Source organism: Apteryx mantelli, chromosome 25 (genome assembly GCF_036417845.1).
Source record: "Apteryx mantelli isolate bAptMan1 chromosome 25, bAptMan1.hap1, whole genome shotgun sequence".
Lineage (NCBI taxonomy): Eukaryota > Metazoa > Chordata > Aves > Apterygiformes > Apterygidae > Apteryx > Apteryx mantelli.
The window spans coordinates 6059363-6069664 of NC_090002.1; positions in this window are offsets into that span (position 1 = coordinate 6059363).

Consider the following 10302-nt stretch of genomic DNA (forward strand, 5'->3'; position numbering starts at 1 on the left):
GGAGCCTGGCGGTCACCTTCTCCGGAGCCTGGTGGTCACCTTCTCTGGAGCCTGGCGGTCACCTTCTCCTGAGCCTGGCGGTCACCTTCTCCTGAGCCCATCGGGACACGGGCAGCACCCCAGCGGGGAACACCTTCCGCAGGGCCGAGGGACGCCTTCCCCGAACCAGAGGGACACTTTCCCCGAGGAGCTTTGCCGGCCTGGCCCCAGCGACCCAAAGCTCTCGCGGCGAAAGCCCAGCCGGCCCCCGGCGAGGCTGCCGGCCGCCCCGCAGCCCCAGGGCCGGACAGCCGGGGTGTCCCCAACACGGGGAGGTGCAGGCGTCCTGCCCGCCACCCGCCCGCCGCCCCCCTCCAGCTTCACCCCGAGCCCGTCCGCCCTCCCCGCGCTTCGGGACGCCCGCGCCGCACACCCCTTGCTCGCCCCCGCCGCGGCCGCCGACGGACGTTCTCGCCCGCGGCTCCCTCCGCGCTCCGACCGCCCCTGTTGCCCAACGGCGCCCGCGGACTCTTCCCGCTGGGTTTTCCAGGCTCAGCCGCGGCGGGATCCCTCTGGGCCGGGGGGACGGGAAGCAATAGCGGCGGCGGCGGGGCGAGCCCGGCCGGCCGGCGAGGGTCGGCGTCCTCCTAACGCTGCTCCGTATCTCTGTGATCAAGGCAATACTGACCCCCTACCTGTCCTGTGCGCATGCCTCTACCTGTCAGCCAGTACTAGAGTTCGAATAAAGACGTCCGCGAGCTGCCGTCAGCTCACGCCTACGCCTCCCGGCCTCGGCCCTCGTCTCTCCGCGAGCTCCCCGCGTGCCCGCAAGCCCCTTCCCCTGTGCCGAAACCCCGGGTGCCCCGGCGCCGGGGAGAGCTGTTTCGGCTCCTTGCTTTCTCGCGCAGCTCAGAGCCCGCTGGAAAGCCCGCGGCGGGTTTGCTTCAACATCCACGCGATCTTCATTTGTTGAAGGTTTAAGGAGTCTGAGTCTCGGAGATGAAATAATCGGCACTATTGCGGTGCCGTCCTTAGGTTTCAGAGTGAACGCCCTATTGAGATGTTCTCACCGAGCCGTGCAGCCAGGGCCAAGAGGATAGCGCTGGGCTGATTTGCAGCTGGAAGGTTAAAGCCCGGGGAAATCGGCTCGTGTGATTGAGCTACCGCAAAACCAAAGAGAAAGCACTCAAAAAATGTGAGCAATCAGCGTTTTGCTGGCTGGTGGCCAAACGTCAATTAGAGAGAGAGAACCTTTCTCCGAGGCGGCGAGAGAAACTCTGCGTCTTCCACTCCGGCTGCAGAAAGGCATTTTGCGAGCGAGCTGGGCTGCAAGCGGCAGCCCGGGCCCCACGCTGCTATCGAACGCGCTGCTGGATCCCTAATGCTATTAAACGCCATGGAAATGCTCCAAAATTGCCGTAGTTGCGCGCTCGGATCAATGCCGAGCGCTTGGGTTGGTCGGGCCTGCAAGCAGAGCAGAGATGCTCGTTCGGATGAAACCGGCCGCCCGATGCCCCTGGGCAGGCAGCGTTTCGGGACCGGCGTCCCCGGAGCAACGTGGTGTCACTCTCCGGGACCTGCCGGGCTGCAAAACGGTCCGGTGGGAGCTCGAGGAGAGCAGGAGCAGCTGGGGCTGGCCAGCGCTTGGGGTTCAGGACGGGGTGGCCCCGTGGCGGGTGGATGGCTGGGATGAGAGCGGGGTCGGCCAGGTAAGGTCCTTCGTCCCGTGGCACCGCTGCCAACGGGGGGGATCGGCAGGGGTGGTGCCAGCCCCAAATCACTGGACTGGGGTGGGGGTGGGGGGGCGAAGCCGGGTGCCCGATCCGCCCTGGCAGCTCTTGAGATGGTGGCATCTCCTGCAGGCCAAAGTGTCCTGCGAGAGGTGGCCTTGAGGGAAGGGGCTCCCCGGGTTTTGATGACCCCCCCCGCGGCACGGCAAGGGATGCAAAGGAGCGAGTGCCGCTATTTTGTGTCCCTGCTTTTTCCCCTCCCTCTTCGTCGCAGCCCCGGAGATGCGCTTCCCGGGAGTGGGGCCGAGCCACCCGGCGGAGGGAACCGCGATGTTTCAGGAGCTGTCCTTTGGAGCAGGGAGCAGCTCCAGGGCCTCTGGCAGCACCTGGGGTGTTTAGGAAGCGGGGGGGGGGCTCTGCAGGTGTAACTCCTTCCTACAGGATACCTGCGAGAAGAGGAGGCGCTTCCTTCCCTTCCTTAATTCCTGCTCTTAATTGAAAATACCTGCAGTTTGCCACTGCCTGGTGGACTCGCGCTGGGGGCTGCAGGAGACGGAGCCGTGGGATGCTGGAGAGATCCTAAACCTGCCCCAAAGTAGCTGCCCTGCTCAGCAGCGACGGTGACATCGGTGCCCGTACGGATGGGAAATGCCTCCCCCAGCTCCGCACCGTCGCAGGTGCCTGATGGACCCTTTGCGGCCGGGTCTCTCGCCAGCTTTCCCGCGGCTCCGTCTCCCACCGTGCCTATTCCTACCGGAGCTTCGCCCCGCTCCAAAGCAACCGGCACCGGTTTGCTGCCGGTTGGGCTCCGGTTTTCTCTCGAGCGGGGTTTCGCTAGCCGCAGCACTGAGCGTTAGCCCCTGGCGCGGCTCTGCTCCCGGCGAAGCACTGCCGTAAGCATGCGGCGGCGAGCCAAGGCCCCGGATGGACGGACAGACGGACAAGCGCCGCCGCAATCCCCCTCCCAACCCCTTGGAGATTTACAGCCCTGCCGTCCCCGGCTGTCAGAGCTCCGCACTTCTGTTCCCCTCCGGTGACGCTTGGAGCCCACAAATAGTGACTCCGAATGTTCCCCTCCCCGGAGCAGGCAGCGAGGAACCGAGACGTCCCTTTGGCAAGTTCTCCCGTCCCCAGAAGTGGCTGGGAGGTCTCCGAGGTCCCTGGACCTCTCTCCAGGCTGGCTGGGGGGGCGTCAGGGTGCCCGTGATGGGTGTTGCAGGGTGCTGTGATCGCGTTGGAGCCGAAGGGCAGTGGGGGGTGGCGTGTGTGTGCTTGGCCGGTTCGAGGAGCTGGGAAACTGGGATTTGCTCCTGGCTTGCGCACAGGTTTCTTCGGGTTTGAGCAAGCGGGTTTGCGCCTCAGTTTCCCCATCCGGGTGTCCCTCGCTTTGAGAAAGGATGCGCTGCCTGGAGAAAACCTTCGGCAAAGGAGGCGTTGGTGTATTCTGCGAGGGGGGAAAAAAAAGCTCTTGGAGTCAAGCGAGGACAGTCCCGGCTAATTGGAGAGCGGAGAGCCGGAGCTTATTTGCCTATTACGGTCCCAGCAACGCTCGGCTGAAGCGCGGCTCCGAGCGCAGGCAGGGAGCTGGCAGCGCAGGCGAAACCTCGGCATACCTGGAGGGAGCGATTTGTCGGCCCCCCCCACACCCCGAGATCCCAATAGGAGCGCAAAAAATATTCCTGGCCCTGTTCTTGGCTTTCCCGACTCATTTCTGGTGCCCGAGACGAGGCCACTGAGGTGCCACAGCGGGGAGCGCGGCGAGAGGCCAGCTGTGATTTTTTTGCGGCCGGGTCGGCACAGGGAGGGGGGGGAACCACCTTGCCAGGCCACCGCTCGCCCAGGTCATTCCCAAATTCCTCCGAAACAGGTTGCTTCTTCCTTCCCCCCATCCCGTGGTAGCTCTCTCCGGCCAAACCGGGCAGCGCGCCGGGTCGACGTGCCAGTTACTGCCTCGCTCCTCCCCGCCAGCTGGGGACGGACAGACAGCCGGTTGTCTTGGCTTGGGAGAAGGACAGCTTGGAAAGGTGACACAAAAACCTGAGGAGCCCTGCGGCTGGCGGAGCGGATCGTGCAGCTCCTCCGTCCCCGCCGGACCGGTCTTGCCCCTGTCGCGGGCGCAGAGACCCCGGGACACGCATGGGGACCCTGCTGTCACCTCTCCATCCCCTCCCTTTTTTTTTTTTTCCTTTTCCAGCTGATTCATGAAATCCCGGTGCTTGCAGCGCCGTGTTGCTTTAAGCTGTTTACTCGAGTTCAGGAGGCGACTGTGCACGGGGTATTTTTAGCTCGCTGGGTAGCAGAGCGGGATTAAAATGCAGCCAGTGTTACAGACGCTGGGGGTGAATCAGTATTCCAGCGCAAGCCGCTCCGTGCCAGCGTTTTCCATTGAGTGTCTGAAAAACCCGCGTTTCCATGGAGACCCGGCTCCAGGGCAACCCGCTTCCTCGGGAAAAAGCGGGCGCGCAGGTAGGGCGACGACGACGGTGCGAGGAGGCATCTGCCCGTGGTGGCCGTCGGCTGGAAGCGCCGGCTCCGTTGGCGCCGGGGCCGTGCGGCTCCGGGCGTTAGGGCTGGGCAGGCGCCAGCGGAGGGCGGCTGGAGAAAGGGGGCGCTCGCCCCATCCCGATGCCCTTCCGCATTGTGGCGGGTTGGACCAGTCGTGGTCATGGCCATGGTGGCTTTGATGGGAACGTGCCCAGGACGCCTTGCTGGGGAGGAACGGGAGGGAGGGATGAGCGGAGCCGTCTGCTTTGGCCTTGCTCCCCATGAGATGAACCGGGAACTTCTCCCCTTCCTGGCATTTGCTGAGCTAAATGAGTTCAATTAGCAGATGCCCTTACCCACGTTGGTGCCTCTTCCTCTTCCACCTCAAGAATGGCTTTGCCGGGGCAGGGTGTCTTCTGTCCAGTGTGGGACCAGAAACGCTCCAAGAGGACTCAAGGATGAAGACTGTTATTTAGCGAAGCGAAGCCGGTTGGCATGCGGAGATCTTGGCATTCCCTGCTCCGGCACTGGGGAAGAGCTGGCAAGAGAGACCAAGGGGTGGCTGGTTCTTCTGGAATTAGATGATAGTCTGCTTGTTTTAATAACCACAAGTTGGGTGGTCTGTGGCCTCGTTCTGTGGCGCCCTTGGAGATGATATTTTGATGGGGACGTGGAGAAGGGTCTCCTGTTGAATCGCAAGAGTTGGTCTCTGTTCGTGCAGCATCCAGCAGCAGGGCCCTGCCTGGATCCTGGGTTTTCCAAGCAAGTCCCATTTCTGGATCCACCAAGACTCAAGGAGCTGAGGATCAGATTTCCTCCTGGTTGCTTTTCTGATGTGACTTTTGCATGTGGTGACCCACCACAAGCCCAGACAACTCAGCCCTGGCCCATATGTAGCTGTCCCGAAGGAGGCTGAAATCATTCAAGCATCATTCAAGCATTAAAGCACTCTAATAAAATGCACAAAATAAAGCCCCACTCCCGGCGCGATCAGCCCCATCGCTGCCTCCTTGCGTGGGAGTTATCTTGAGTCTCAAACCAGGGTTGAACAAAGCCACCCAGTTTTCGAAGCAGACTTTGCACTTTTCCATCCCTCACCTGGGGGGCGGGGGGAAAATCTGCATGAAAACCTCTACAGTAACCCCACGCCTTTCTCAAAAAAAAGAGAAATGGATGTTGAAAACCCCGTGTCCTTGGAACAAAACCCAAGCTGAGAACTTGTACTGAACAAAATGACTTTTATTGAAGCATTTTTTTCAGCCTGATTTATTAATATTTTTGCCCAAACAGAATACTTTCTGAGAAAAGGCTCCTTTTGATCTAAAAAATTGTTGTCATTGGTGTTTTTTTTAATTGAAAAACCACTTCCATTTCATTAATAGCTGTTCTAGCATCCCTAGCCTGCACTCAGCACACTTGAAACAGCTCCTGTCCAACGGGTTATTTTCCAGGACTGGAAACAGCCAACACGATGGGCTTTTATCAATGCTCACGGCATATTTAGACAGGCTTGTTCTTATGCAGGCAACATTCAGAAAACAGTCTGTTTTCCTTGTTCAGGGTAACAAAAGGGAGGAAAAAGTCATCCTTCAGCCTGGCCCCGTGTTTTTGTGTGGTCTTGTAACTTGGTTTGTCTTGGTTTTGGTCAACGCTCAGCGCAGGTTTGTCTAGGGCTGGCGCTGCATAAGGCAGTGGGACTTGTGGTCCAAGAAATCACAGCGGGTTTCTGGTTTGCTGGGAATACATCGGAGAGCTGCCTTCTGCCTTCCTTTGCTTTATGAAGCTGCCTGATTTGGAGCATCTAAAAGGTTTTTTGGGAGTCGAGGACCTTTCTGGTCCAGCAGACCCACCTTTGCCTGCAAGTGATGCATGTGGTCACGGGGAGCCTCAGCGTCTCTGGGGTCGGGGACGCGCGTTTAACCCTGCCAGATGCTCGTCGAAGCTCGGTTACGCTCGGCGACAACAAAAGGCCTTTTTCGTGCGCGCGTCTTGAGGATCCTGCATGAAACACAGGCAAATGAATTGCCTCTTATCGCCGCTGCCCGTCCGGGCTCTCCACATCATTAGCCTTTTGTTTCCTCCCGGTGTGAGCTATTCTTCATCTTGGCTTGCTGCGCGCACAAAACGATATTTGCAGAACAGCCTGCAGCAAGAAAACAAATTGCAGCACTCCAGATATCTATTGACACTAATATTTCAGAAACGTGCCCGAATTCTTCAAGGGCCGACGCGGCCCTCCTTCGGCGCGGAGGGGGAGGCGGTGGCTCGCACGACTCAATTCCCAGCGCCAAGGCGATGGGCAGGAGGGACGGGCTGGGGCAAGAGGGGACACGTAAGCCTGTTGCCTTTGAGTCCTGCTGGGAAGCGTTGGCCCAATCTGCAGTGTAGCTTCGTGCCTGCTTTCCTGCATGGGACCGTGTGAGGTCGGGGGGAGAAGCTCCAAGAACAGCTCTCAGTAAGGATGTTCTGGTTGCTCCCAGCTGGAATAGGCACCCTCTCCCTCCCTGCGGCTTGCCGGGCTCGCGAGGGAAGGGAAGGTCTCGAAGCCTTGTCTGAACCGCTCCGCAAAGCTGCTGCGGGATCTCGCAGGATCAGCACCGGCGAGGTCCCCTTGGACGCGTTCCCCTTCTCGGCGCGGCGCTTCTCCGCGGGACCCAGCCGCTCCAGCCTCTGCTTGGCATTTATAGCTGCCATTTGCAGCACTCTGCTATTTTCTGATGCTCATTTAAAAAAAGCAGCTGACACCATCTCGCTGTTCATGGGAGGAAACTATTTAGGGACACAACTAGTGGGTTTTGGAAAACTTGCCATAATGGGAGAGAGTTCCTTCCAGCAGTACATCTGCCTTCCTCCCTCCGAGAGCTGCGGGCCAGCTCAGCAACCGGCTCAAACAGAGCAGTGCTTAACAGGACGCTTTTACTGGGACATTAACAGCTTAAAAAAAATACAACAGGCAACTTCTAAATGGAACTATTCGGAGTCAGCTGGAGCCGGGGGCTCTCCGTGCTTCCCGAGCATTTGTCCCTCTTGGAGAAAGATGTCAAATTCCTTCAACGAGTTTAAACGTGTCCTGGGGGCTGAGTGGCAAGTTGAAAGCCAGCATGTACTGATGCGCTTGGCAGAGCTGGATTTTGTGGGGATAAAAGGCTCTTGAAGAGGTTGGGTCTGAACTATCGCAACCCCTCCAGCACCAGGGGAAGCTGTTAGGGACAAGCAAGCTGAGAGGGATGCACAGATTTTTCTCTCTGGTCTTGGTCGTGGCCGGTGCAGCCGTGATGGGGGAAACGGGCTGGTTCTGCGCGGCAGCACAAGTGCTCCTGATTCCCAGAAAATGATGGGGTGTGAAGTGGGGGATGGATGGGGGGGGGGGGCTCTCTGTGTCCCTCACCCTCTGCTAAAACCCATCCGTTAGCCAAAGGTGTCTCCTGACTTCACACGCCTGCCAGCCAGGCAGCTGCTCTGCTGTCAGCCCGTGTCCACCACCCTTTCCGTGCAATTCACGGTTTCGTGCTTCTAAACTTAGCCTCGCTTTTGGGGTGGGAGAGGGATGAAGGAAGGTGGATGATGGGGAAGGAGGAAGGGGAGCGTTTCACTCTCCGGGTCTATTGTCTAATCAAAGCGAGCCCGACTTTAAAGGCTTCCCGTTCCGAGCGGAGCCGACGGGGAACGTGCATCATTAAAAATGTTCAAGTGCCTCCTTCCCAGCACCTCTTTGAAACCGCTTGCGACTACGCAGCCTCCGCGTTGGCAGGGGGTGAGCAGGCAGCTCCGGGCGGGCACGGGAGAGCTCCGTTCTGCAGCCCCCGTCGGATGTGCGGCTTCTTCCTTTCCATGCAACCCCTCGGATGCTGTAACGGGGACCGGGCCGCTGTGAAAAGGAAAAGCAATTTAAACGTGAGCTTCGCTCCAGGCTGCAGGCATCTCTCCCTCCTGTAACGCAGCACGTGTGCCAGGAACCGCCTTGTTTGCAAGTTTACCCTGTCCCATTTTCCATTTCCGTAACATCTAGGAGTTGTCTAGGTGTTACCCGCTGGAGCCAGCGACCCGTGGGGCAGTGCGACAGCCTCCTGCGGCCCCAGGGATGCTTTTTTCTCCCTCTGTAAGAAAACACCTTCGTTCCACAACAGCTGCATCCAAAAAGCTAACGCAGCAGTAGGGAGGTGATGAGCGCGTGGGGCCTCAGCTCTCAAAGCTGCACGGCACATCTGGGTGAGGAGCTGCTCTTCGAGCCCCGTTTTGCCAGCGCCTGGGGCAACGCGGGGCCGAGACACGCCGATACCGCAGCGTGGGGACGGGGCTGCGAGCGAAGCCGGGCTCGGAGCGGCGCTGCCGCAGCAGGTACTCCCAAGCCGTGGCTGCACGGGGAAGCACGCGAGAGCCTGGGCCGGGGCTGCCGCTTTCCGGTGAATCCCCTCCCTGCCCTGCCTGTCGTTCCTAAGTCGGGTGGGCGATCCTGAAAGAGGTGCGAGGGGGGGATCTCCATGTTCCCAAACGGGTGAGGAGCAGCCTGTACCTCCCGGCAGCTCCCGGGGGAAGGTCTCCGTCCTCTTGTGGCAATGCTCCGGGCCCGTTCCCCCTGCAACCTCATCCGGCAGGAGGAAAAGGAGAAGCAGCGGCATGCCAAGGGCTCCGTGCGCCTGTCCCGCTGTCTGTCCAGGATCCCGCCGGCAACTTTGTTTTCCCCTGGTGTAGAGAGGATTTAGCACGACGGCGGGGTTGGGAAGGGCTGTAGGGAAACGGCCTGTTCACACTGCACCCACGGAGCAGGATCAGATCCCAGAGGCAGCGGTGGAAGAAAGCAGAGATGGCCGGCGCTGGGAAGCAGGAACATCTTCCCCGCGAAGGAGCCGTCCTTTTCCTTGCTGAGCTGCGGCTCTGCTTTTGCAGCCCCATCACCTTTGCACCTGGCTCCCTTCCCCGCACGGTTCCTCCGTCACCTCCCTGCTTTTATGCTCCAGGTTTCCAGCCAGAAGGAAGAAAGTCTCCCCCGCGGCAGGGGCAGGTGGATGGGCTCTGCTTGGCCTGACCGAAATTCAGATGAGCAGAGGTGCCGCGTCCTTGCCGGCTATCAGCCCCGCTCAGCGCCGCCGGGAGCCACAATTCGAAGCAGCTGCTGTGCGCCGATACGGCACCGAGCCGCCTTCCGGAGCCCCCTGGCTCCAGCGCTGCCTGCCATGTAATCGGGCTGGGAGCGAGGGGTAATCGCCAGGGCTGGGGGGGGCGTAATTAGACTAACGGTGGAGAAAATTGGCGGAGGAGGAAGGGATAAGCCAGCCCCACTCGGCAAAAACCTCCTCGTGCCCCCCGGCAGGCTCCCGGATGCTGGCAGGAGGGCAGCGGGATGGGGAACGAAGCCACTTCCAAAAGGCTGCTTTGAGATATATATATATATATTTTTTTTTTTCTTATTATTTCGGTGGCTACGAGAGACCATTGTGTTCAGCAGCTCTGACTTGCTGCATTAGGCAGGCCATAAAATTTTGCGTGGTACTAAGCTTTCTTATTAGCCTTTATTACCGAGCAGGGAACGAGCGCAGAAAGCTCGGCTCCACGGGTGGGGAGCTTTTTAAAGCAATCACCTACGGCCCTGCAACCTGTTATGCAAACTCCCCGTACAACCGAGATGGATTTGTTACCCGCATGCGGGATGCGGGTAATTATACCGAAATCACCGCCTCTTGACACATCAGAGCACGCCGTGGTCGCTCTGTGAGTTAGGGGGGGGTCCCGTCCCAGGCCCGCGTCGCGTGTGCGGGGGGGGACGGCGGAGGGTGGCGAAGCGAGGCGCCGGGCTCGCTCTGTGCTAATTCCCGGGTAGGAAATAGCAGTGCAGAGCGCTTAACGCCTGACGATAAGCTTGGCCTAATCATCCTCTGTGTTCACCGCCGGGCTCTGGCACGGGTTTGGGCTCAGTTCTTCCTCCGGCCGTGGTGGCACTGCCCGTGGAGGCGTCGCGGCCGAGCAGGCGCTGGCATTTTTAGCAAAGAGGCACCTAGAGACTCCAGCCTAGGCAGGGCTTTGCTGCGCAAGGTGCTGTATGGGTGCAGAATGGGACTTGGGTGGCTGAGGACTGAACAGGCTTTGGTTTCAGGCTGATGGCAAGAGCCAG